This window comes from Bactrocera oleae, chromosome 3, assembly GCF_042242935.1.
Source record: "Bactrocera oleae isolate idBacOlea1 chromosome 3, idBacOlea1, whole genome shotgun sequence".
Lineage (NCBI taxonomy): Eukaryota > Metazoa > Arthropoda > Insecta > Diptera > Tephritidae > Bactrocera > Bactrocera oleae.
In genome coordinates, this window is record NC_091537.1 from 91,765,218 (window position 1) to 91,791,779 (window position 26,562).

Sequence of the window (26,562 nt, forward strand, 5' to 3'; positions counted from 1 at the left end):
GTAGATAAGTAAGGATATTCTTTTTGTTGTATTGCAGGTGGCAGGTAACATTTCAGGCGCACACAGCATAGAAAAATTTGCTAGGAGTTGGTGGAGGGATGATGAAGATTTTTATATTTTTAATTGTAGCCAATAAGTGGTGTGATTGCAGGTCTACTTGAGGAGTAGCACAAAATTGAAAATAATGTTATCTAAAATTGAAAATCTTTCTAGTTGTTATGCCGCACATATACACATACAAGTAGTAGGGAATTATACTTAAATATTATCACTGCATTTTAATTACACTTGATTTATACCCAATTTAATTGGTTGCGGTTATTTATTATTTCTTATTAAGTTTTTTACTTATTTTCGGTTTTTCGAAGGAAATATTTTTTCAGATAACTATGTGATGATAATTCGACAACGCTCAGCACACTGTCGGCACTTTGAGCGCTAACAAAGCCATGTAGCGTGTATGTAAAGTACTATGTATGGTTATGTACATATATACGTAAAATACGTACATATATTATCCTAACACTTGATTTCTACGCATGCGCTCCTTTGCTTGCGTTCCGCTTGTTAGTAACCTACGTTAACCTGCGCTAACCTTTGACTGACCTGCCTAAATGGCGCATAAATAGTCATACCTACAAACACACACATAAACAATCCTACGGACAATCTCTTATTGCTTCATTGTTTCAATAAACAAAGTACACTGGTATATCCACTGTTTGGTTTCCTTGTTTGCTCGCCCAATTTTCTAACGATTTTTGTTTGTTTGCGCGCTCCTTCCTAATTTGCCCACCCAGCGCGTTTTGGTTCGGTCTCTAATTTCAATCCAGCATTTTGAAATTTATATGCCGGCTCATAGAAATGCATGAAGTGAAATTGGAAATGGAATTGAATAATTAATGCTGTCTTTACTTGCTTCGTAACACCTACGACTTTTCGGGATTTGCTCTATGCGCTCCTCTAGCCTCCATATCAATTACATCACAGTTGTTGTGTGTGTTTGAGCGTATAGTCTGCAGCTCAGCCCAGCTGGTAATCAGTTTAGTGTCGCAGTTCTTTGTTCCAAACACGTTTTGGTCTCTTTCATTTCAGATTTTTTGTTTTCAGCTCTGTTATCTGTTACAATTTTTCCTTTCTGCTCTGCGCTTCCTTTTCTTTTATCAACGAAATTACTCTAATTTTCTTTCGCAGGTGCTAGGTTACCTTTGTTGTGTTTATCTTGGGACAACAGGGATGTTTTATGCGAGCGAGAAGGAGATTTTGTTTCTCTAATGGCTTTCAGCAGGGTTCTTGTTCTGAACTGTTATGTGCATAATTCGATTTTAAAGGGATTTTATCTTATGTGTTTTATTACTTTTGCTATATCTTGCACGTTTGTGTAAAAATAAAAGTCTGCTACATAAATTTTAACAAAAAATTAATTCTATTCCATGCAAAAACAATGGCCTCGACATGGACTTATCGCGAAACGTTTGCTCTCAATACCAACCAAAATATTCAGTTTACATTAAAAATTTTTGTAAACATGCTCTGGGCCCTGGAAATTTATTTTAGCACATAAAATCTTAATGCACTGCTTTATCTGTTATCGGCTTTTAAGTTAAGCAAAGCCTTCTATTATATCTAATTTTATGCTCCAACTGGTTACCGATATTCAGCACTTCTTATTACAAAATTAATAAAGTTCATTTCTTGTGTTTTAAAATTTCAAAATTTGAGCAAGCTTCTCCGATTTTAAGGCAAGATTACATCAAGATTCAATATATGTTCCTCTCACTAATACCATTTTAATCGTTTGAAGAACTCGTAAGTAGGAATATTTCTACTTCTGGGTCTAGGTTAACATGAGTTATAACTAAGATTTTAACTCCAGCGCCCTCTATCGCAGACGAAATGGTTTGGTAATCGTTATTTTGTGAAATACTCATTCACAGCGTCATCTACCGTACAGCTCAGTATACAAACCTTCTCAAATTAATTTGTCTGTGTCTCCAAACTTCACCTCCAAATCGTTCTTTTAACTTTTCTTTGACTCGTAGTAATCTAATATTAATTGACACTTCAATTCAGAGGCTAGCTAAGATCAAATACGACTTCGAGCACTTTGGCTCGTGGCAACACCTATAACTTTTCTAAAACTATATAAAGTTATGAACTACAAATATTATTGTTTGTATGTATGTATTTTGTCACTTCAGTGTTTTTATCGTCCCCGCAGAATGATTTTATTACTTTTCTAGGCTTCTCTGCTTTCAAACTTAACATTCCTTGCGGCGTTTCTAATCAGAGATCACAGATCACAGGTATCAGTGTTCTTCCAACTAAAAACCATATGTATGTTGTGTGCGTGTAAATTTAATAGCTAAAATTTGTTTAAGCCAATGTGAGACCCTTTCGTATGCCTTTTATGCACTTCAATTTGAATAAATAATAAAAAAATCGTTTGAAAGTGCGTCCCTCTATTATTTGTATGTATGTGTGTGTGCATTTATTTAGTATTCTCAATATTTTTATGTTCTTGTCATAGAAACTTTTACGAGCGCCATTACGACACGGCTATTTTCATTTATTTGAAATTTCTTTTTATGTTGCGGCTTTCGGCTGGTGCTTTTATGGCTTCACCAGTGACGAGTGTAAACAAGCTCTGCGGGAGCTTAGCTTTTTTTACACTTTTCATTGGTAATAACGGTTACATCAAATATATTGTGATGTAAACGTCATAATATTTATGCGAAAGTAAATTAGTTGATTTGTTGTTGAAGGGTTTTAGAAGAATTCGAATTGGTTAACGCAGAAGAGAACAATTTGCATGGAGTGGACTAACAGGTTGTAATTGAAAAGAGCGTTCTATTGTGGAATAAGATGAAGTGTATTCGGGCATTTTTCAAAATCATGCCAGTGGAGATTTTTTAAGTGGGTGAGCGGCCACATGATGAACCCTGTAAAAATATTATAATAATAGAAAATTTTAGTTTCTAATAACGAACTTAGTAGTCTTATCATCTTATTGGGTTGGGTTAGGTTAAAAGGTCGATTCAAAAACAGATCCCACTTGGGCAAGTGAAGACGCTAGTAAATTGTGATACCTAAATACTCTTATGTGTTGATTAATTCCGGCTATTTCGCTGAGTTCGTCGAAGTCGTATGACTGCCGAGATGTTTCAAGTTCAGCCTTACCAAATGCATGTCTATTGGACAATGTCCAGTAAGAACTCCTATGATCGTGGCAAGATAAATCTTACTGAAAGCAAGAAGTTCAGTGTACCTCGTACGTTATGTGTTAGGTCTAAAGAAACTCGTTGATTAAAGTGCTAAGCTCACGTGATGTTGATAGGTCGAAAGAGAGACGCAAGAGAACAATGGAGCCTCAACTCGTTCTAAAACCGATAAAATCGGGCAAGGTTGCCATTTCTTGAGAGCTCATCGACTTTGCAGTTTCTATTAATTCTGCTATGACCAGAAACCTAGATGAGTCTGATAATGGAGTAGCTCGATGCTAACGATAGTGAGAACAGACACTCCATAACTAACGTTGAGCGAGCTCAAGCTTAGTATTGCAGCTCTGTTGTCGGAGTGCTACTGCTATATTTTACTTGCAGTCACCTTTGCTCAAAAAAGAGTGATCCGGTAGCCTAAAGCTGTAAATAACGGAGAGCTCATTTTGGAAAGCTTCAACCTCTAACCTTCCCTATAAGTGTCGACCTATCCGTGAAAAAGCTCATTGCACTTCTTCTCCAGCGCCTTCGTCCCATCCACATATCCCTCGTCGGTATATAAACTGATTTGTCTCCAATGACGAGTTCTGCCTGTGAGCTTCATTTAAAAGTAAGCCTTCCGATAATGAACTTTGATGTAGATTTCAGCCATTAAGAAAATTAAAACCACACTGATCATGGAATATGTATCTCAACACGAGATTTGACCACAATAAAAGTATTGCCATTCATTTATGGATTTTGGAATTTCGACCCCTAACGACTAATGGGTTTTACTTCTCACGTGTGTACTCAGAGACCTAACTTTGCTTGCGAATTAATAATCAAGTATTGCTTTACATTAACGCCTGCTTACACGGTGTGATTTAATGCTAAAGAGTATCACAGGTAGCAGTAATCGCTTTATCATTTATATAAAAATAGCTAATATATGTACATGTGTACCTTTGAATATCTCTACTAAGCTGTACAATGACCTTTTCCCCGTATTTATTTGCTTGTTTGCCACTTGAAGTGTTAAGCCTAGAGAAATCAACAAGCCGCGCCGCGACACACAGCGCCATTAAGTCGGTGGCACTGAATGTGTTACACTGCTCTATACAGATGTATGTGTGGTTGTGTGCCTTTGGAGGATATATGCTGATGCGCGTAATTGTTAAGACATTATGGTTGCGTTGTGTTGCTTTTGTTGTTGCTGCTGCCACCATGCGGTTTCATTGCGCCATTTGTACCTGCTCAACGTGTTGACTTGACTGTCTCGCACACTTTTATTTTTAATCTAATTAAAGTGCGAAACCTTGCCGAGCAATTAAAAGCAAACCAACAACTCGCACTCTTTCACTTGTCAAACACAATTGCCGGTTTGTTGGCTAGTGTGCAAGTATGCAAGTGTGTGTGTGGTTATTGTGAAATTATACACTCTCCTCTTTTCTTATATTATTTTAATGTGTGAACGTGATCTAGAATTTATTTTTAACAATTTTTTTATTTTATATTTTTTATATTTTACTCGCTTCATATAAAAATATTCCAGTTAAAAGTATACTTTTTAAAAGAAAATACTATACAAAACATGTTTTTATTATTTTAGATAACTCTTATAAGTCTGAATGTGTGTTTCTCACACTTCACTTGTTTTTCTCAGAAAAATAGCAAAAAAGTCTAGACTTGCTATATAACTGTTTCGAGCGTTAAGAATTTGAAAAAAATTTACCGTCAAACGTTTCATTAGCATGCAGAAAAGTGTTTTCCGTTTGACAACTAACGGCATGGTAAGAGATTTTCTTTTTGCTCGTCACTTCCACTATGGCATTTATGTGGCTTAAAGAGTAACCAGGCATAAAAAAGCCATAAGCCGTTTCAGATATTCAATGGCTTTCGCAAAGTCATTGGGAACCTATCAGTATTGATGCGAAAACACGTGAGTAGACAAGCCTTCGAACAATTTTTCTCAGAGAAACCATCGTGACCTAACTCATTTGCATTGTTTCTTGCATTTATAGCCTTCTGTGCTTATATTTTGATGAACTTTGCAGAAAATCACGCGACGACATTGCCAGAACAGCGCTTGATTGGAATCTTCAAGATAACCGAAGAAGTGGGGGACCTGTGAATACGTGGAGATGACAAGTCGAAGCACCGTTCCCACGACAGACGGGTCTACGGGAAACGTACCGAGATTTTTATCTCGCTAAGGACTGTAAACTCGGCAGCCAAACTACTTCAGGGATGTTTTTTCTCGCTGCAACAATAATAGCAGCAAGTCGAAGTAGAAGCTCAGAAAAGCGGTCACTCGTGGGGAGAAACTAATTTTCAAGCGATAAATAAAACTGTTTCTAATTTGCTTGTTGAGGTATAGCACTCATCTTTCGTCTAGTCATATATATACATACAATATATATAAATAAAGATTTCTAAATTATGTATTCAATAATTTTTTGACTAGGTATAATATCTTCTCGCTTCTTGTGGTTAGTTTACACTCGCACTAAATAATGAAAATATCTTATAGTATTTTTCATAACATTCTAATTTTCGTCTGCAACCAGTTTGCTTGAGATTTTGTGTTTTAGGTGGAATCACGCCGACGGAATCTTCGAAAATGTGGCAGAGTGTTTTGCGGAGTATACTTTCTAACGAACTCATGCGGGTCGTATATTCACCACTGTTAATGATGATAACAATAAGAAAGTTAAAGAAACAGCGCTTGCACATCGTCGTGTTGGCATAAGAGATATAGCAGAGAATCTCAACGTCTTTATTGGATCGACTCAATACATTTTCGCTAATATTTTCGATAGGAAGCATGTCAATGCTAGGGTACAAGTCTAGTAATTAAAGACCTGAATTTTGCATTTTGAGACTAAATATATTATCTAATTCTTGCTCTGTGCTCTCATTCTGGTCACATACATTTTACCTCAGGAATGTTTAAAGTAATTCGTTGAAAGATTGAACTATTTTATGAATCAGAGCTGAAAAGCTTTAATTATGAAGTTTTTATATTTTTATACTCTTATATACTTACATATGTATGTGAATAAGATTTCAGTAAATATATATACCGTTCCACAATTAACATGAGCACATACATAACCTACAATTGAATTGGCAAACTTTAACTGACCTGAAATCGTGTCTAAGTAATATGATACCGTTAAATAAATTTTTTTGCTTGCTAATTATTGAATAGAACACAAAAAATCATTACCCAAATAGAGCAAATATATGTGAAAACACCGACCAAGGTATTACGTGCCCGCTGAAAAACTTTGAACGTCAGCTGTAATTTGATATTTCCTCAAATTCATAGTTTGCATATTACGAATGCGTACGACGATCAAGTAATAATAGCAAAGCGCCAATGCTACTAATAAATTCAAACAAAAACTTTGAAAACGTCGGTTCGCCAAATGTCACGCGCTCATGTCAAATATAAAGTTACACTACACAACCATTTTTCGTTTGAAGTTTTCATTATTTTCTTTCTTACTTCGGTTAACTATGACAATAATTATTTGTTTTTCTTCACTGTTAACATTTTAATAATACCCAAGCAGCACTTATGCACATGTGTATCGTATGTATGTTTTTGTGGTCAGTACAAGCACCGTTGGAAATTTTACAAAATCATACATCATTTAAGTAGACAATAAATAATATTTATGACTGCGAGTGACAGGTACCTAGTGAGTGCCATATGCGAGCTAAATAAAGGGTAAGGAGCGAAAAAATCATAAATAAAAGGCGAAAAGAAATGCCGACCGTGCGCATATACAGACACGCTTTGATCCGTTAGTTTTCCAATTTTTTAATTTCTTTTTTGGCGAACGAACCTTTTGACCTTTCATTAAAGCGCTGTCCACTCTGCGTGTGTCAAGCGACCTCAAGTGCAACCCAACACAGCGGCAGTGTGGGCAATGCTGCCGGCTTTCATACATACATATGCACATTGGTATTTAATATATAGATTGTTTTCATTCTGTACATCTTATCAGGTGTCAAGTGCGTTATGTTACATAAAACAGAATAACTTTACCGTTATGCTTAATAACCCGCTGGCTATTGTTCGCCTGCTCGGCACGAACCTTCCACGAATGCCTGTGGCGTAATAAATCAACAGAAATACATTTTTCCACACCTTACTGTGCATTACATAAAGATTTCGAGTGATTTTCGTTGCTTTTATTGAGCGTAGCGAATTTTGTGCATTTCTTCAAAAATATATTATATAATGCAACGACATGTGGAGAGGGCCATACAATGCGCTTTAATTCTAGTTAAGAATGCATTTTCAATAATCGAGTTGATAGAATGCGGTCAGTTCGATTGTCTATATAATTTGTCAAACTCCAAGACAATGCAGCGCCATCAATCTTTCACTACAAAAGGCGATTGATCAGTTAAGCTTTCAAAAAGTGCAGTAATTGTTGTAGTTATGAAAGCTTTGTGAACTTAAAGTGCTTGTAATCTTGTAATGTCAATGAGCAAGTTAAGTTAATGTTATTTTTAGAGCAGTTCTTGACATTCTTTATAAGTATTTGAAATGCATTCTTAATGACCTTACTATGCGTAAGAATTCTTTTATGTTAATGTACAGTTTTTGTGTATATTTTCAAGCTTTTGTTAAAGCTCTTGTGTAAGCTCGTTGCGGAGGGAGACATTCAGTTTCTCTAATAGATAAATCGATGATGTTATATTCAATAATTGTTAATGTTATGTGCTTAGTATAATTCGATGAAATTTAGGTGAGGTTAGGTTAGATTAGGAGGTCGATCCTAAGAAGGAGAAGGAAGTATTACCTAAAGCTCCTATAAAGCTGGATCAAAATACCCTTACATGTCGATAAAGCTTTTTGAACCTATAACAAATTTTTTGAGACAGCGAATATTCGTTTCAGCCAAGTCTTCTGGTCCGCCGGATGTATGATTACAGAGATGTTTCAGTCCCAGCCTTGCAAAAGCCGGACAGTGGAGGAGACCACCACCTCACCCTCCTTCATACAACTTTGTCAGGTAGCATCGGGTAGTATTTTAAGCCGGACAGCATGAGTGCCCATTGGAGAGTGTCCAGTGAGAGCTCCTATGTAATTTAGTGTTCCTAACTTTCGCAATGAAGGCATTCTACCGGAAAATACAAAAAAAAAAGGATATGCGGTTGTATGGAAGATATATTTTATCTTATAGTTGTCTGATTTGGATGACTCCGCCGAGTAATAGGTGCAATATCAAAAAAAAATTTTTATAATCCCTAAAAACTAATAAATCACTTCTTAGGCAAAGTTGTGCAGAATGATCCGTAGAACATTTTCCACATATGCGATTTTTTCATGTATTCGGCTCCCTAAAAATGGGCCTGCTATAATATACATAGAAAGACAACATAAATGAGTTTCCTGATATTTATTGAAGTTTGAAACATTGTTTTCTCTAATTTCGTCTAGTCTTCAATGTTATTATTAAAACTATATCCTAAATGTAGGCAACGTTTTTCAAACCAATTAAAAATTAAACGCTTTCTCTAATTATGCACGTCCCTTTTCAAATTTTTCTGAAATCGAATAACGTTATATTTTTACGCTCAATTTAGGTTTTGTAATCGCAAAATATTATTGCGCAATGCGCTTGACCGCCTACATTATGACCAAATCGACATTTATTAAAGAATTTATAAACATATTAATCGCAAAACAACAATGCTACAACAAGTTAACGCCACAATTATTTAAGCATTGCTGCTTTCGATGCAATCTTTTACTTTTGCACTGAGATATTTGCACAACTGTTGGGTGGGCGCACAATGGTTTTACTTTTGCACTATTGTTATTATTGTTTTTGTTTGCGGAAGTAGTGTTGCTATTGAATGGTGTGAATCCCAATATATGTTAATGTGTGTGCGCGTGTAGATTAAAACAGTAGCTGAGAAAGAGATAGCCTTCGGTCGAATGTGTTTGTTAGAGCAGGAGAGATTTATAGGGTCAATCAAAGCGCCAACAACAACCACAAAAAAGACTCATCAATACGTACCCGCTATGGCTCAACACAGTTAAAAGTCACAATCAACAGGTGCTTCGCACCGTTGACAGACGTTCAATAACCCCAATGATTACAAACACTTTAATACTTTAATACTTTAATATTCATTATTTTCTTAATCTGTGCGGTTTATGGAAATTGCAAGCTTTTGTGAAATACAAGAAGTCGCGTATTTTCTGGAAAAAAAAACATTTTTTTGTTGTATCTTATTCAAGTAGAAGAACTGGTTTGGAATCTGGTCGGTGACTGGCAAAAATCACTTTAATTAAAATTAAAATTCAACAATTTTACAATATTTTCTATAAGTAGTCGGAGCAGCTAAAGTTTTCCTGTCAGCAGTCACATTCTCCGAAAATATTTCTATATGGCATTGCTATCCAGATTTCCTTAAGCATAATTCACTATTTTTTTTTACAATAAAATAATATAGTACTAGTAAGCGAGAAGAAGAAAAGTAAAGTATAAAAATATACTGGTTTAACAATAATAAAATCGCTATTGACAGCTGACACACGCGTGTAACAAGTTACAGTGACATTAAAAGTAGTGCTAATGTTTACGCCGCAGAAGCCTATTTGTCACACAAGCGTCGGTGCTTTACTGTACAGTTTCGTTTTTTATTGCATTTTTGTTGCTTGAAGTCACTTCTTTTCTTCGTTTGGCGTTAAAAAATTAAATTTTCGCTGGCAATTAAGCGAAAATGTTATGATGCAAAATCTTACATTTTAAATTTTATTTTCTTTTTATAGTTAGTGACAGTACTGTGACATTCATCATATACCTATGTAAAAGAGTTTACTAAAGTTGACTAGTCAATAGACAAAACATATTTTAGCATAAAAAATTAAATTTTTGTAATAAAATAAAAAGAAATTAAGGCAAATGTTAGAAGATCTCTCTTAAAATCATATACTTTTAAAATAACGTGAAACCTTTTCTACCCTTTCACCGCAATTACTCAGTTTTTAAATGCGTCTGCATGCAACGATGTGGCCTTAAGCGTACTAAAAAAAGTGATGAGATTCAACTTTTTACAGCTTCGCAATTAAAGATTGAAGAGAAAATAATTGTGGCTACAATACACAACTGGTTACTGAATATAGATTTGAATGGTATATATATATAAATATAAATATGTACATATTTTGAGAAACCTTGATTTTATACTTTTGCTATAACGACAATAATTATCCGATACGTTAGAAACTGCAAGCTCTGTGGAAAGTTTCAAAAGCATATCATGCGAAATTTCTTTTGATGATGGCAGCAGCTCTTTCTTTTAATAAAAAAAATTAGTAAAAATACTAGAGAAATTTTACTCCATGATTTCTATTTTAAATGCCAATAATTTGTTATGCAGAGCTTTCTAAGCTCAATTAACTAGAGCTTTTAATGAAAGCTTTAAAGCCTTATTTCATTTCCTTTAACGACCCACAATAATTTCAATAAAAATACCTTTCTTCGATTTTGGGAATGACCACCTAAAATATTCACAATAAGTAGAGAATATTCTTCGATCTCGATGATGACTATTTTTCAATGACTATTCTTTCACCCTGCTGAATTACCGGTTTGAACAATAATTTTAGAGTTGCTTAAATCGTATGTTAGAAAATTTATTAGATTAGTGTTATTAATTAACTTTATTCTGTTTTAGAAATATAGCGTTCAGATTGAATTCTTAGTGTCCTTTCTCATCTCTTATTCCTATAATACAACGATTTGTAAAAGAGAGAATCTATCATAGATTACCTTTACATAAAAATTACTACTGATTACACTTGATCTACATTGAAGTACTTTGCTGAGCGTTCGCACAAAGTATTCTCGAGTATTATAAAAAATTATACTTCGTAAAGCCTTGAGACTTTAGACCAGTTCACACAGACTCACTCTCATAAATTGTTGCACCAACTGTAAGTGGTTACGGTACAAAATCAAACTACGAGTATACTTTGGTGCGTTGATAAAATATCTGCCAAGCTTAGGCTTGTAATAAACCCTACTAATAATTTTTAATGCATAAACGGCAAGTACAGGGTGTTCTCTTTGTCAATAACTGCTCTCAAACTGAGATGTAATTGTTTTAAGTTAAATCGTATTGATTACGAATTGCTTAAAGGTGTTTTTCTGTGATAACTTCTTAAGGCTGAGAACAGAAGTAAAGTGCAATAAAAAATGTTGGCAAATAAATTTTTGATTATTAGAATGATGAATTCCTTTCTAAAATATTATATTAGATTTGATTTTTTGTGTTATGTTCACAGCCTAACTTAAGCTATACCAGTGCATGGTTTTAATATTATATTTCTATTCACCTGTAAAACAGTGTTGACGGGCACTTTGAGTTCAATAATTCTACCAACCTGCAAAGAATAAATAAAAATGAAATTAATATTGAGTTATAAACGATTTTTCCGAAACACTTATAAAGTGAAATATAAATTTTTAAGCACTTTTTATATTTAAAACTATTTTTAGAAATATTTTGTAAGCAAAAAGATATAAAGCGGCTACATTAAGGGCTGTAAGTATGTAAAATTGATTCCCACGAATGCTGAAAAGCAAGAAATGTAAGAAATCAATATGGCCAAGAACGGCAAGAAATATACAAGTAAAACACAAAAGAATTTCTTTTCGTACTTGGAAAACTATTTACTGAAGTGAAATTGTTTATAGGCTTACCGAGAAGCCGAGCTAAAAGGCCAAACTATCAAACGAATTTTATGCACTTTATGAAATAAACATTTTTATGCATAAATAAACACAGTAAAGTTAATTGTAAAGGTAAATAAAAAGATAGAAGTGTAATAAAAGTGGCCAGGGCGTTGTAAAGTAACAGCCACGGGAAGCAAGTGATGGCAAAGTTCTCAGTGAGAGAGGTATTGCATTAGAAAGGGCGACACTGAGCGGCGGGGAAAGCGCCTAAGTGGCTGGAATAGATATGCTAGGCCCTAAGTAACAAACGTACACACACATATACAAAACTACATGAGTCCAATAAGTGAGTGCGATAGCTGCACTGTGTAATATGAAGCGCGAGAGGGGTGCAGCGGGCGTATCTAGTTAACGAGGTATTACGAAAATCACCAATTAACATGGTGGCAAATGCAAAGTACAAAATGAAATGCAGTGGAAGTGCTGCTGTCATATATGGTTGCGGGCATTACGCGCAGTCTGTCAGCCACCACACGCATGCGCACTACCGGCTGACTATTGGACTGCTGCACTGCCACCTTGGCTAGTGGGTTGGCGTTCTAATGCGTTGTGTAAGCATTTTTTATAGTTATACATTCTTGTTGTTACTTTCGTGTGTCATTCGCATGTCAGTTGAGTGAAGTCATAGAAGGTGTAGGGAGACTTTTTTTACTTCGACACATTTTTGTTACTTCTTTCATTACGAATTTACATAGTTGCCAACACATGCACTTATGCGCAGCGGAAGCGTTAGGGAAGTGTCAGCTATATATGGCGCATTCGTTTGCATTTGTTGCGCTGAAATGTGAGCCACCGACGCCGACACCGATACAGCTTGGCTGAGTTAGCTGAGCCCGATCGACTGTTTGGTTATTGGAGTGTTGGGCAGCTGAATTCGCGGAAAGCGCGGACGACCTGAATTCATGATGGATACACATACGTAGATGGAAATATATGTACATATTCGTTTATGTTTGGCAGAAATGTGTGAGTTTGGCGTGGTGTGCGACAAACAGTTACTTCCTATTAGACACATGCATATATTCTTTAAATAAGTAGGTGTACTTAGAAAATTGGAAAAGTGTGAAATATTTCTGGTGTTGTTGGAAAAGTATTAGAATAATTTATTAGCAGTTGCTTCAAAAGTTTGTAAAGAATGTTAGGAATGGCAGTAAAACTTCTGTAATGGGAAGGTTGTTGGGCAGCCATATTGGCTATGCGTTACTTAGAAAACTCAAACATTTATTTTCAATTATCATTTAAAAATTTTAAGCCTATTAAAATGTTTTTCATGCGACTTTAAGCACACAACAAATGTATTAAATAATTAAACTAAATAATTTCTGATAAAATATTAGCCCTTTCTCAAGTCAAATTTGGCTTTTTAAAACGCTTTTTATAATTGAAAATTTTTATAATTGAAAAAGCGTTATCAACAAGTACATGCACCACAAAGGTAAAGTTTTATTTTCATAAAATGCACTTCAATGCATTTGCTTATGTAAATAACGAAGTGCAACGCCATTTTTGGTATTTTAAAAATGTCAATAGTTTACAAAAAATGAAAACGAAAAATTCAAATAAAACAAAATAAAGTAAAAAGCCATACAAGTAAACATAAGAAGTGCGCGTAGCATGCAATTAACCATTGCGGAAGCGTTTCGCCAACCGGTTTTCATTTATTCACCATGTTCAACCCCACGCAGCAGTGCATTTCAAGCGACATTTTCGAGCGAAAACCAATTAACTCGCACAACGAAAAAAATAATATTATTCTCTGTTTCGTGGTATAAAAACAAAAGGACATTTCGAATGCCACACTGGCAGCTGAAATGGAATGGCGTGCAAAGCGACTGTGAAGCGAAATTAATTGTAAAGCGCTGAAGAAGGTTTAGATAAGGCACGGAGTTGCAGATATAAGCATATATAGCAGAGCAGAGCAAAATACAATTAAAATAAAAAAAGTTAAAAATTGCAATAAGCACGCTCAGGTGAACTTAAGCAGAAAAATGAAGACAGTGATTCGAATGCACGAGAAATACTTATCGAAAATTCTACGAAATTTAGTAAAAATAAAAATTGGAATAAACAGTGGCGGTAAACTATTTGAAATTGCTAACATATGTATAAATAACTTTTATGTTTATTTTACTAGAAAATTGCAGCACAAATTGCATTTAAACACATTTTTAAATTATAGTCTCTGTAATTGATGAGTACAATATAAGTATTTGTTTTTAATTTATATAAATTGACTATTCTTTTCGACTTATTGATCAGTTATTATAAATGCTTTATAGCTCATTTAAAATAATATTTATCAATTAATAAATAATCTTTCTTTAATTCATTTATCTATATATCTGGTCGACTTTTCCGACATTAAAAAACTTTGTTTTTGAACCTCAGTCGATATCGAGTTATAGGTCTAAAAGTTTCTAGATAGCTTCTAGATTTTTTTCCGCTATAGTTTATACTTTTAAAAGTAAGATACTAAAATTTTAAATCGATATTTCAATTGGTTTTCGAGCTATAGGATATATATAGTCTATACTTCATCAAAAATGAAGCCGGTCATAATTATGTTACAGTCAATGGAGAACGCTATAAAGCGTTGATAAATGTCTGTATTGGAGGATGTTGATGCGGCCGACCGTTGATTCCAACAAGACGGCGCTAAATGCCATACAGCCAACTAAACAAACACTCTATTGAAGGACACTTATGTTGAGCGCATTCTCTCGCGTCGTGGCGTTCAAAATCGTGCAATTAAACACCGTTGGATTATTTTTTGTGAGGTCATGTGAAGTCGCTTATTTACACAGTTAGGTCCAAGGCGATTGAAGACTTCGGAAGAGAATATTCGGCGCATTCTTGTTGACATACGGTCCCAATTGCAAAAAATAGGGGTGGAACATTGGGCTCTCAGCTGGAATTTATTCGAGTTAGCGGCGGTTGCTGGCCCGAAATAATTTTTAAAACATAATGGCAAACCCTTATCTTTATAATAAAGCTGAAATCTTGGCCATAACAATAAATTGAATGCGTTTTATTTTTTCTTAAAAACTATCGAAAAAAACACCCTTTATACGAGCATGTGCATATGTCAATATTTTTACAATATCTTCCTTATTGTGTCTTCTCAGTTCAAAACGTTTGTAAGCACACAACATTCCTACGTCTAGTTTCCATTTAAATGATGATTATTCGCTATTTTCTTTATAAATAAATATTTCTTTGTTGTCTCTGGCGGTATTCTTTTAGATGCATGTGTGTGTGTATGTATGGTATATGTATTTATTAAAAACAACAGTAGTCAGCGTGTAAACAGTGGCAACAGAAGCCGGACAGTAAAAATAATTTCATTACTTTTACTAACCTTTGCGTGCAGCTTTATAGCTATATAATAAAAAAATATATACATATAAAACAAAAAAAATATTTAAAAAAAATATGTAAAAAAGCTTAAACGTCTATGGAATGAAATAAATGCTGTAAATATAGCTGTTATGAAAAATTTCATGTATGCACCATCTGATCAAATTTGACTCGGACTGCCAACCGAATCGATCGATCCAAAGTCTTGAAGATATCGATGCGACTACTCACGTCTGTTAATACGATGACATCGAAAAATAAAGAAATAGTGCAAAATCGTCGGGTTGGCATCAGAGAGATAGCAGAGGACTCAACATCTGTTATGGATCGGCTCAACACATTTTGGTTAATGTTGTGCGAAGGAAACATGAATGTATGGAAAATAGTATTAAGCGTTGGCGTGCTCGTATTGGCTCAAAAGAAGTCTAAATATTTTGAAGGCGATAATAAAGATTTGTATGTACATATGTTTATATTAAATTACGTGAAAATATTTTTTGGTCAGTCCGGATCAAATTTGATCAGATGATATATTATCATATTTGGTTTATAAAAATTGCAATAATTTATTGGTAATATCTTGACACCTTATTGAGACACTAGCAATATTTTTTTTATACTTTACTTTTGAATTCGGTTTTTTGAAATTATATTGCAAGACAAAATCTGCTGCATTTTCGCAAAATAATGAAAAATACATGAATTTCAATCAATAACAAGCCCAGAGGTGTATTACCTTTTCGACCACATATCATTACTAAAAGTACATATATACATACTTAGTTCTCACCATTGAAACGTGTTTGGCTTGCAAATGTTGCTGCATCTTTGGAAAAATGCGAGGCGTGTTAACATAATGGCAAAACACAAAAATAGTGCGATACGTGCAGACAACAAAAAGCACGTTAAAATACTTATATATGTACTCATATGAACATATAGACATTTATATCAAATAAATAATGTGTAATAAGAGCAAAAGTACAAATGATATTAAAAATTGTTTTAAATTTTAACATAAAAAAAATGGTAAAAAATAAAACAGTTAAATAAGAAACCACTGTTTAAAGAGACGATCGTTTGGGTGTGAATGAATACACACACTTTACTACACATAAACTTTCGAATAAATGCAATTGCATAAGTGTGAGCGTGAGTTATGGCGTTTTGGCTAATGAATGGCGACAACAAACACATTAATCAAATTAATATGCTCCACTTTATATTTGATTTTTATTATTTTACATTTTGCACGTGAGAGCTCGTGAAAGCTAAAAATAAAATCGACGCCAAATATATCACACCATTCTTGTAATACAATAATACTTTGGAAAGTCAATACCGTTGCAATATTTTTTTACATGAGTGCGCTCTAAGCACATTTTTTCACTAAAAAATATTATTTTTAACTACAAATTTTGCTTTGTAGTCTGCGGTATGCGATTTGTTGGAAATTTTTTTATTTTATTTTTTAAAACTCAAGGGTATTTCCGCTCATTGGCTCAGGTTAATTTGCAAACTTATCTGTTTTTGCATGCAAAATAGTTTTAAGCTATTTTAATTATGTCACTAATGGCATTTCAGCGTGCTTTCCCTTAAATCTTAACAATTTTTTCTAATAATTAGAGTAAAAAAATATATATTCTTTTTTATCGATATATAAACAATAGCTGCAGTTAAGACTGAACCTGAATGCTAATTTCACAATTTTGTGTTTACAAATTATATAAGCAAGCGCTAAAACTTCCCTTTTAACTGTTATATTAGAGTCACTTAAAATTTTACATTGCAAATAAGGTTGTCTAGTCTAGCGATCTTGCTGCTAGAAGCGCTGCATGAAGTTCCAGACATTGGCAGAAATTATAATTAATGCACAAAATTTATTTTTATGATTATTTTTCGTTCTAAAATATATTTATTAAGAGCTTAGATATACTGGAAAGTAAGAAAAAATGCTTTTTTTGTTAATTTTTTTTAAAGAGTCATTATAATTATTAAATATATAAAAAATAATCCCTTGAAGCCTTAGCGGAGCTCAAAAATGTCTACCGAATATATATCTGTAAGTAATGCAGACTTTTCCGCTTGAAATTATCTCAATCCAAAGACAAAAAAAAAATTTTTTATTACTACAGAGGAATAGAGGTAACAATAGAAGAACTACTTGTAGTTAGACTTTTGGCAAAATTAAGGCTTTGTGAAAAAATTTATATTTCTGAGTGGCTTAAAAAATCGATATAATTCTTAAAATTCTTACTCTTTCTCGCGTTGCCTGGCAAACAATCAATCAAATTTAGATTTTCAAAAAATATTCTAAATACATTACAATACATTAAATATTTCTAGAAAAAATCGATTTTCTAAAAGTCACAAGTGAATACAAACCCCTTTAAAAGTCCAAATCTTACTCGCAATAGAAGCACCACTGCATTGATTTCAAAAACTATTTCCGTTCACCCTAATATCATTTTATCTACTAATATATACTGTAATAGCCCGAAACGGCATTAACGACCACTTTAATTATACAGTTAAGTTTTATTTTCCTTCCTTATTTACATACCCATACACAGATATACACATACACAGTTACATATATAATACTTTGCTCACAAAACGCACGTTTCGTTCTGACATTTAAATTCCTTCAGCTTAGTAGTTTGAACAGCTGTTTTGCCACTGCTTCCATACCTTTTAATTATATTCACAACATTTTGCTCTACTTCATTTGTTTTTATTATTATTTCCCGTTCAAGTGCAGCATTTTAAGTATTTTCTATTAACTCTAATATTTCGCCATTTGCATACCTAAAGTAAATGCACAAAAAAATACGGTAAATAAAATTCAAATGTCAACAAAAACAATAAACACGAATTAACTCAAAGGTCAGTGTTTTAAGTTTTGCTTTACGCCTCAATTGCGCACTATTTATATATATTAAATAAAAAATATATTTATGATATATATTTAATATATGTATGGTATATATATTTTTGGTTTATATATACCTTGAAACTTGCGTGATTTTATTTTACCTTTATTTTCCTCATTACTACAATCGCTGCTGTTTTTGCCTTTGCGCAAATATTTGCGGAATTTTCGCAAATTTAGCTGACGCTTTAAAAACGCTGAGAGCGTCAGAATTCTACAGTTATTTCAATTAAATAAGTAAATACTACACTTGTCGCATATAAAGTGATTTTATTAAACCTAAAATATGTATCTACGTGGTAGATTTTGAAACTGTTAAGATTTTTTTGAGACTGTTAAAATTCGAATAGTGATAACGGTTTTTATCGTTGTTTTATTCGCTATAAAAGTCTTACTGCAAAACTTATGTTATATCTTTGACTAATGTGAAATTACGTGACTTAACTTTAAATCATTTTCATTAGCTCATAATACCGTAATTTACAATATAGTCGATAGGTATAAATATCGATAGTCTAAGTTTCACTAGCTTACGATTCCTTTCTCAATATGAGATGAAAACAATATTAGCGGAATTGATACAGAATTAATAAAATATGTCAATATATCAATATATGTATATGTTACTTAGATTTGTATTTTATATTGTTTTATCGATTTTTTAATGCATATATTTATTGATATAATTTATCAAAATTAAGTGACTTTACCTTATGTCAATATTATCAGCTTATAACTATATAATTTAGATACTAATCGATAAATATAAATATCGATAACTAAAATTTTCACCTATTTACGATAACTTTTTAATATGAGAGGAAAGCAATCTCAAAGAAAATTGATACAGATTTTAAAAATCTGTCTATATATCAAAAAATATGGTAATAATATAAGTATTTGATGGTATTTTATCGCTTTTAGCAGTTTTATAATGCCTATATATATTTATCGATTTTATTTGATTTAATTATATAATATTACTCAAGCTTATACTTACATAAATTATAATATAATCGATAAGTAGAAATCGATAATTTTAGTTTCGCAAGTTTACTATAACTTTCCAATGTGAGAAGAAAACAACCTCAGACGAAATTCGCACAGAATTTAAAAAAAGGTCAATATATCGATATTAAATGCTACTTTGTATTTTATATTTTTTTGTCGTTTTTTTTAGTTTCAACTTTGATATAATCGAGCTTCACTTATTAAGAATTGTTTTAATTTTAGGCTCTTATTTCAACAATAAGATTTTACCAAATGAATATAAAATTTTATGGAATTATAACGACAATAATTAATCGAAGACATAAATTTTAGGGATTTGGTCTATACTTCAGAACAACTTCCTCAAAACTAAAAAAGAGCAAATTATGAACTTTCGCGCTTTCAACAAAATAACACTGAAAATTATATCAAACCCAGCAACCTTACTACTCAAAATTAATTGATAAACCAACCATTCAACTAGCTATTATTATTCATTCATTGTGATAAGTGATTTTAAGCAAATTAATAAATTTCTGCTTACTTAGCACTTTTTCGTCTGCCGTTTATTAATGGAAGAAATAAGCAGGTAGTAATTGAAGAGAAAGGCCTGTGAAGCAGTAAAGGTAGATATGTAAGTCGGAAAGCAAGAGTTTACAGCGATTTACAGCAATTTACAACAATTTACAGTAGTTTAACAATTTAAGCGCACCCTGCAGTGAAAGTAATGACTTTCAGACAGATTTGTGTGATTTTCGGTTTAAATTTTTTAATTTTCTTCTTTCTTAAACTTTCTGCATGTGGTTTCACTTTCATTGCTTTAATAAAGAATGTAAAAAACAGCACGCTAGCAGTTTCAAGGGAATTCTACCGAAAATAAATTAAATAAAGCATAATAAAACAAAAGTGAAATAAAGAAGAAAAAACGCTCAACAATAATATAAATAAATCGCGCTTTCGACACTAAGTAGCTTTTTTTGCTGCACGAAAGTATGAAATATTTCGAGTTTGCAGCGTTCAACACTCGCACGCCCACTTTAAGGTCAACACGAATTTGTTATTTAGCATTTTTGTATGTTTTTTTATTTATTTTTCACTTTCATTTTGAGCGCTGGATTCGCTGTGGAAGTATTTTTTGATGGCGTGTTTTAAGAAATTTTTAAAAAAGAAAAGTTTTAGTAAATATTGAAATTTTTTTGTATATGTAAAATTAAGCGCCAATGACATAGAAAAATAGAATTTAATAAAAAGTTTATATACATTTTTTATGCGCTAGAAAGGCTGCTCAAACAGTACCACTCAAACATATTCTTACTACTTTGGAAAATTTAACCTTAAGAGGCTGCATTGAGTACAAAGCAGCATAAATATTTGTTTTTATTATAAGATAGGTACTTTTATATATTTGATTTTGCTTTAGGAATGCGTCGACACACAACTCATCAGCATGCCAACGCAAGCCCAACTCGCCTAGCCCTCAGCTTTCTATGTAAATGTTTGCACTTGAACTGCATTCACACCTGCCTTTGAACCTCCACTGTGTGACGAAGAGACTGCATTTTTTTGATTTTGATTACATTAGACATTTTTCATCGCTACGCGCAACTTCTTTGTTTATTAAGTAGAGAAGAATTAAGTAGAGAAGAATGTTTGAAAGTTTGTGGTGCATAATTGTAAAGCAAACATTTTTACGGGGCACACAGGGGTACAGACATACATACATATATACGAATAAGTATAGGTATGAGTATAAAGGCCAATGTTTGGGTGTATGTGCTGATGTAAAAGTACATTGTTGTTAGAATTTTGTTTGAGAATAAATAAATATGTATATGGAGATATGTTTGAATGTGTAAATGACATTCCTAAAGGGCAAGCAGCCGAAGAATGTTAATAGAATAGCGAAAAGTACACTTTACTTAGAAAGGAAAGGATTGGCTTTGTAATGTGTAATATGCGAAGATATCTGATCAAATAAAAAAGCTTTCCATACAAAAACTTGCTTTTAATCGAGGATAAATAGATTTGTGGTAAAATTTCAGATCGATATTTGACAAAATGAGGGAGTTTAGAAGCAAAAGCCCTTTAAACTTCATGGTGGTCGCCTGCAGCAGAAATTGAAATGACTAAGCGTTCTCAACCCATTGACGAACACCAATAACCTAACCTATATTAAACAAAATACATCAAATATCTCACCAATACACAAAACAACGGCAAATGCCTTACAGTTATGACTTGGCTTCAAGCGAACACTACTCCTACTGCGTCCAAAGACCGAACATTCAATGGTCTGTGTGTGCTTTGGCCAATATTTGCGATAAAAATTGTATAAATTAGAATACTAAATGACACAACAACAAACATATACACGTATTGTATTCGTGCGTCAGACACGGACAAAACGTCGCGTCTGCGCAGTATCAATCCAACAAATGAATTGGCAACGGCCGCCACATAATGGCGATGGCCAGAGACAATAAGTCAAGGCATATGCAGGCGTGCAGAAAAGGCAACAAAACAAGTTCACATATGAGCAAATAGAGTATATGTATATATTTGCAGACATACGAGTGTGCTACGAGCGCTTATGGGTATACATATAGACAGGTCATATGAATGAATTTTGTCGTGCATGACTCATAAGCTGAATGGTGGCAGCCCGCAATGAGAATGAGAGAAAAAGGAGTTGCGGCTACCATAACGTTAGTTCACATATGTTTGCGTGCATGAGTGCTTGTGGGTGTAAATAAAAAATGGGAGTAACTCTAACCTAATTGTCTATATATATTTTCCAAGTGTGACTTATATTTCAGGCCAACTTTTTGTGCTTCATTGCTGGCTGGCGTGTTAATAGAAATATTCACTGTTTGGTGCCATATGTACACTACGTGATCCGTGCCATCAACACATATGAACAAAAAAGTTTTGCGAAAGAAAAGGGTTTTGCTTGTGGGTGGACTTTGAGCTTAGAGTGTGGGTTCAAAATTATTGAATGACATATGAAAAACATACAAAATACGGTAAAATATTTCGCGAAAGAGCTAAGAGTGCAAGAAATGAGTTGCAATGAAATTGAGCTCACTTATCAGTTATATGAATATGGTTTTGGAAAAATTACTGACTCAGAGCTTTAGTTAGCAGCTAGAGTTATCTCGCAGTTCTTTTAAAACAATATTTATTTATCTATTTACTATATCGGTTTCAGATTGTTTAGAATTCTAACACATCTCATTATTTAATTCATAAACTGGTGGAGAATTACAAAACTACAAAAGTGAGATTAAAGAATTTTATGCAAGAAATGAAAAAATTCTCCATGTTAATAAAAAAAAGCTACGAATTCATAAATTATATTGCATTGCCCTTTAATTCGAATTAATTTTAGTTATAATTGATACCTCGAAGTATTATGATGTCTGTTCTTTCTTATAAATAAATCGGTTACTGAGCAAGTGCGATTATTAAAAACTAAGTTTTCTATATTTGTCAAATATAAATAATATTTTCATTTTGATTTTCAAAAAATTTTGACATAGCTTAGATATTAGCGATAAATAAAATGTAATCGATTTTTGATCGACTTCTAAAATACCAAAATATGCTTTTTCCTGAAAGACAACATAATTATTATTACCACAAAAATTCTATTTAGAGTCTCGTGAATTGTCAACAACAATAAGATTCCATTGAAAGCATACTAGAAAATGTACCATGTTTTCACCAAAAAACTCATATGTTACGTGCTTGAGTATACACGCTTTACATCCACGCCGATGCTAATCAGTTAGAAGTGGTTGCACCGCTCCGGCCATCAGAGATACACACTTATGGTCATATGCTCGTTCGTTAACATCAGCCTTGCTATAATTTTGATCATTAACTTTTCATTGTCTTCAATTGTTTAGCACAGTCATTTGTCGTAATAAGCGGTCATCTGTGACCAGTGTGTGTAACGGTATTGAATAATATTTACTGATCATTATGCAAAGGCACTCCCAAGATTTTTCAAAGCAATACAATAAATGTATACAAGAAAATGTTACATAAATGGAGGAAAAATGTGAAGAATTTAAATACAACAAAAAATCAAACGAGGTCATTTTTTTTGTTGCATTTGCTTGATGAGAACTAAAGCTTTTGATTTGACGCGACTAAATTCTAATTCTTAGAAAACTTTTTACCGTTTATTTGAAATTTTATGAATCTTCCAATCACTATGCACATAGTTTTATGAAAAAATTTTGGTGTGAACAAACTATGTAGGTCTTTAAAACGATTGCATGTCTTCATAACTTTCGATCAAATTTGGAACAGAAATCACTCAGAAACTTCGCTTTCAATCAAAAGCATACTCAGAGAAATACCATATAGTGACACATATGGTAATGACAATGATCTCTTAATGTCAGAAATATTAAAGAAACAATTACGAAAATATGTGAAGCATACAAAGGAGCAAAAAGTGTACGAATAAAAGTTTAAAGCAAAAAGAAAACTGTTAGTGCTTGGTAACACTTAATAGAACGGCTGCCGCTTTGAGAGAAGAACTAAGCAACGTATCAAGTAGACGATTGAAAAATAAAAAACCACAGGTTTGAAAACCACTTATGTGTAGGCATAGAATTATATAAAAAATATTTCAAGTGATATTTTGCTTTAAAGGAAAACCACTTGAAGACAGACTCGCAAACACGCAATGTAATTCTTCTGCCCAAGACAAATGTCTGTAAAAATAACAACAAATCATTTAATTATTATTATTTGTTCAACAGAAAACTAACTAGTTCATATCAAGTGCAGCGAGACAACTTCGAAGAAACCTTCAAAACTTCACCAATCATAATTACAAAAAAAAAACACAAAGACTTCGTTAGTTGAAGTGCAAAAGCGTTGTTGTAAAGACACCACCCGAAATGGGACTTAATTACAGCCACAACGAAAATTGTCGATTTATAAAAACTGGTAGTGATTTCGAATTTAATAGCTGACAATAGCAATCGATAGAAGAGAATAAGAAAAATGCCAAAAACTTGACAATGAGCATTGAAGAAAATTGCTAACAAGCATTTATCGAGCGAGCCAATCAAAAATTAAATACTTAATAAATAATAAATAAAATAATCGAATTTAATAACAAGGAAGTAATGATGAATTCCGAGAAATTGAAAAAATTTCATTATAATTTGCAATTACAATAAATAATGTGGTTAACTATAACATATTGGTGAATAAAGTGGCTTGAATAAACTTGAACAACATATTTTTGTTGCTTGTATATTTTTGCAAATTATATACAATGAAAACTCAAAACTACGGCTAATTAAACTTAAAGCATTTTTTAAGCTGCGCCAATATCATATATAGATCTGCATGACACTTGAATTTTTCTTGTTGGTATAGTTAATCGATTTCAGACGAACTTTAGTAAATCAAGGTTAATAAAATAAAATATTCAAATGATAAGATTTGAGCGAAGGTATAAATCAAGCTATTGCACTCCAAAACGAATATAAATAATGTATATATAATAACATGTTTTAAGACATTATCGATTATTTCAAAAATCGATTATAAACGATTTCATTGTTTTATATTAAATTTTGAAGAATTTAGTTGTTATTAAGTACAATTACTAATATAAACAGTATTTCAGCCTTAATCGGTTATTTAAACAATCGGTTATAAACGATTTTTTTTAATTTCGAATATTTATTTTATGTGTTGTGATGTTTGATTTATAATATTTATAAGAATATATTTTATTTGAGATAATTTTCTATAAAAAAATTAGTATTTGTAGAGTTACATTCAAAAATTCGATTATTATCGATTAATCGATTGTTAATCGATATATATATAAATATTTAAAAAAATGAAATTAACAAATTGAATCATATTATTCCTTTATATAAAAATTCTGCTTCTGCTAACAAGAACGTGTTGTTTTATTTGCAAAGACAAATCGATTAATAATCGGTGTTCGTATAAGAAAACTAGTACTAAATTTTATTATATGCCAAAGCGGAAGTGATTTGCTTAAATAATACCAATCTATTGAAGCATTATAAAATAAATATGACAATCAATATGATAACTATATTTACCCTATAAAATTTCAGGCTCAAATATCTTAGCCCCTGCATTTTTCTATCACTGAAAGTAAAACCATAGGCGTTCACATAGTAGGTATACCAAGGCCCAAAAGTATTTCCTTACAAAAAAAAAAAATCAATGATAGATTTTGAAAATGATAAAGCAAGTAGAATAAAGTCTTTATGACTTCGTCCAACTATTCTTTTGTATCGAAAGTAGCAATTTGTAAAATCATTCAGGTTGTTGTAAGGAATGTCTTACACACGAAATCCTTTTCAAACCCGCTATTTGTTGTTATTCATACCACACCGGCAACTAATTTGAAAGCAATTTTATTCTGCAAAGGTGGTAGGATCTTTATCCTTTTACACTTCGTTGATTTTTTCTACCCTTCAATTCGTTCGTCAGTTCATTGTCGTTGTTTTAGTTATTTACCTGTTTTTCCGCATAGTGATTTGCTGTTTTTTTATTATTTATTTTATTTTGTTTTTCATGCCATTTATTTATTGTTTTTTAGAATTTCTGTCTCTTCTTGACCTTCATTAAATATTTTTTGTCTTGTTTTCTTTAGTTCCTTTCTTGGTTGAAACTTGTTTTACAAGTTATTTTAGGTTTTCGTATCTATCCCGCAGGAGCTTATTTTGTACTTACTCATGTAGAATAATAGGCGCTACTTAAATACTTGGTTTGCGGTATTTTTTGAGTATTTCCAAGTTCTGCTCTTGGAATCAACATAAATATGCTGGCAAGAAACACTTATACTGTTTTAGGAAAGTTCTAAGAACTTAATTGACTATTAGAAATTCACAGTTATGTGTATGCTTGAACAACATGAAGTGAGATCATGAGCTCAAACAGTTAGTAAGGTTGGAAGGTGTTTTTTTGGTTTCCGATAGCGAGCGAAGATATGTTATAGATCCGCCTAAGAACCTTGAGCAACATAGTAACCTGCTCAACTTAGAGCAAATAAGCCAATCAGCGCACAATGCGAGTACTTCCCGCGGTTTCACGAAGAAAACTTTTAATCGAATTTCTGATTTCCGGAGTTACCTACATTTTCTAATGCTCATTTATGATATCTTTATGCTTGGCGGAAAGTATTTAGGATAGTGGAATTTGTCTAGAATATCTACTTTGTAACTCAATTTTATAAGCAAGTGATCGACTCATGTACTAACATTAACCTTAAGAAAATTATTTTTTGGAGATTAAATAA

At 32.6% G+C, this 26,562-nt stretch overlaps 1 protein-coding gene across 2 annotated transcripts in view; it reads right to left on the reverse strand.

Annotated features, from left to right (window-relative positions):
• LOC106624553 (serine-rich adhesin for platelets) overlaps positions 1 to 26,562 on the reverse strand; it is an 86,520-nt gene that overhangs the window by 23,230 nt on the left and 36,728 nt on the right. The window lies entirely within an intron of this gene.